The sequence below is a fragment of the Elephantulus edwardii genome, unplaced genomic scaffold, assembly GCF_000299155.1.
Source record: "Elephantulus edwardii isolate Elephantulus edwardi_28Jun2011 unplaced genomic scaffold, EleEdw1.0 scaffold00360, whole genome shotgun sequence".
Lineage (NCBI taxonomy): Eukaryota > Metazoa > Chordata > Mammalia > Macroscelidea > Macroscelididae > Elephantulus > Elephantulus edwardii.
In genome coordinates, this window is record NW_006400110.1 from 876,042 (window position 1) to 879,457 (window position 3,416).

Consider the following 3,416-nt stretch of genomic DNA (forward strand, 5'->3'; position numbering starts at 1 on the left):
GGAATTTACCCCAAAGAGACCATAAACGCCACTCAAGCAGATATATGCACATCCATGTTTATTGCAGCTTTGTTCACAATAGCAAGGAGTTCAAAACAACCTAAATGCCCATCAACAAATGAATGAATAGAGAGGTTGTGGTATATTCACACAATGGAATACTATGCTGCATTGAAAAACAAGGGACTCATGCAATATTATTCAAAATGGTTGACCCTGGAGGACATTATGCTGAGTGAAGTATCTCAGTCACAAGAGGATAAATACTGCATGGTGCCATTATTGTAAAACGGGACTGATCACGGGATTGGGGGGAGACTGAGAAAGATGGGTTCAATAATGTATACTACATTGAAACAGATGAGGGAGAAAACTGTTTAAAAGGGATATGTGATTAAGTATTATTGTCATGACAGGAGTTCAGAGCAAAGGCTACATGGTGGAGTGGACCTGGGGGGAGGGATTGTAAAACAATGAAAGATTTTTCTTTTACTTTTCCAAGAGGGTAGTGGACTAGTGGGGAGGGTTGGGAGGGGAGAAAAGTGCAACAATGAATGAATAGAAACCCAAAGTATCTGTAAATTTTCATTGAAATTAATAATAACTTTAAAAAGAAAAAGAAAGAAAAGTGATTAAAAATATGTGATCTGAGGGTTCTCTCAATTAAAACGAGGGCCACAGTTAAAGGTTTGACTATTCTTGCCAGATGCTTGCAGAAGAAGCTGACTTATAACTGATCTGAGGCAAATCTTACTGAATGATTTGGATTTGACTCTTGAACTGAAACCAGAGTGTGGAATAATTGAGGAATTGTGCCTTGGAACTTGGACTAAAACCTCGTCTTATATTGTGAGATATTCTTTGCTTCGCCCACTATCTGACTTCCTTCTCTAATAAACTTTATTGTTAGTACCATAAAAAAAAATAAAATACATGGGAAAACGTATAAGCAAATATTGTTGTTATGTGCCATCAAGTCACCTGTGACTCATAGCAACTCTGTGTACAACAGCTCTGGCACATCCACCCCCATTGCCCTAAGTACTGTATCAATCCATCTATCTGGGGTCTTCATCTCATGTGCTGTCCATCCACCCTTCAGAGCGTAATGTCCTTCTCCAAGATGCGGTCCCTCCTGGGTACATGCCCAAAGTATGTGAGATGGAGCTGCAAAATCCTAGCCTCCAAGGAAAAACTTGGTTTCACCCTCTCCAAGATAGACCTATTTGTTTTCTTGGTGGTCCATGGTATGTTCAAGATTCTTCTCCAACAACACAATTCAGACATCAATTCTTCTGTCATCCTTAGCCTTTGTCCAACTCTCTGATGCACAGCAAGTAATTATGAAGACCATGGCCTGGATCAGGCACATCTTAGTCTCTAGACTGACACCATTGCTTCTCAGTACTCTGAAGAGGTCCCTAAGATAATTCATATTTTTATTTCCTGACTGTTCATACCAGCAATGTTAATTGTGGAGCCTAACAAGCTGTAACTGTTAACAACCTCAATCTCCATCTATCATGGATAATAAATATATCCACAAAACATATTCAATTAATCTGAAGGAAAGCTGGAAATGAGGAAAGAAGGTCTGATAGAAAAATGTACCAATACTGTAGATTTAAACACAAACATTTGAATACTGAAATTAAGTAGAATTGGTTCAAGCATTCTTTTTTTTATGTCAAGATACTTTATTTTTAAAACAGGTCACAACACTAAATTTTGGCCCATTCTGCCCCTGAACAAGCTGCAAATGCTTGATCAGCAGCTGGGTGCATTCTTTAGTAGCATGTGTGAAAAGTGAATAAAAATGTATATAAAACAAATATTCAAATAGTTTCCGTAGGAATACAGATAAGTGTGACCCTATCGCCTAGTCTTCCGTACTGTTCTATCTGTTCCATCCCACACTACTCATATAAAATTTCAAAACTAGCAATAATTAAGTTAAATGGCCCCCCCAAATCCCTTCATTCAAGCTAAACTTGGAGTTAACAGCTACTAAAATGGTATCTACACAACTTGTTGGATGTTGTTTCATTCCACTTTCCCAAGTACAAGACAAGAGCAGAGTGCTAACATCCTGCTCTTCAACTTCAAGTGGATACTCATGGTTCTTGATTTGCTGCATGAGTTACCATGTTGGCCCAGACATCACCTAGTAGATAGTTGGCCTCTGGAACCCATTGAAAGTAGAGGCAGCAGCAACAGTGTAAGCACCCATGTTTTCAAACAACATCCAGTCCCCCACATGCACTTCTGGCAGGTTACAGTGCTCAACAATCCGATCCAGGCCATCACATGTTGGTCCCCATATGCTAGATGAGTAATACTTCTCATCTGGTTTGGGTCTCTTTTGCAGCAGGAGCTTTACATGTGCATCATCGTAAAGGATGTAAATGAGCCATAAACCCCATCATTCACATAATACATAAAGGTTTGTTCACTCGATTCATCTTCATCATCAGAGCCCCTCTGTTCTTTTAACACAAGTTTCTTGGCAATGATATTAACAGCAAGAGTGAAAGCTGATGCAACATATAGTATCTGTCTGGCTCAGCTATGATTTTTACTCCACAATCTGATGGAAAATACTTGTCCAATGCTAGATCTCTTCACATTTAAGCTTCACATCCTCAGATCCAGGAAAGCCACCACCAGTATCAAGCAGATACATGCTAAAACCAGCCTCAGCTCCCATGTCAAAGACACAATGGGCATCAGATATTATTTGCACAAAGGTCTCTGGGTCGGTACAACCACTACCCACATGGAAGCTGACACCAATGACATCAATGTTGAGTTCTTTAGCCCTTTCTAAAAGAAGCCTGCTGGTTTTGAGTGTGGCACCAAATTTAACACTAAGGCGACAAACTGCTTTGGAATCATCAGTGGCAATCCGCAAAACCAACTTTGCCTTTGGAGGCACCCTGGCAACTTTCATCAGCTCTACTTCACTATCAAAAGTCATCATCTGAACTCCATTATTTGCAGCATACTTAATTTGAGATACTTGTTTACAAGGATTTGCATAGCTTATCCTCTCTGGAGGCACCCCAAGATTCTGCACCAGCTGTATTTCATTCTTACTAGCACAGTCAAAGCCTGTCCTGATGGTAGCCAGTGTCTTCACTATGGCTCTGCTATCATTACATTTGACTGAATGAAAGAGACATTCCTCTGGTATTCCCTGCTTTCAGCCAAGATCCATCTAACATCAGCTACAATATCTCCAGTACCACGAATCCTTCTAAACCCAGCCTGGACTTCTGGTAGTTCTCTGTTGATGTGCTGTTCCAGTCGTTTTTGGATAATCTTCAGTAAAATCTTGTTTGCATGTGAAATCAGTGAGATTGTTCTGTAGTTTCCACATTCTGTTGGGTCACCTTTATTTGGGATAGGAACAAATA

The 3,416-nt window shown here is 39.9% G+C and overlaps 1 pseudogene; it reads right to left on the reverse strand.

Annotated features, from left to right (window-relative positions):
* Positions 1–1,948: 1,948 nt before the first annotated feature.
* On the reverse strand, positions 1,949–3,169 carry LOC102852769 (annotated as a pseudogene).
* Positions 3,170–3,416: the final 247 nt, after the last annotated feature.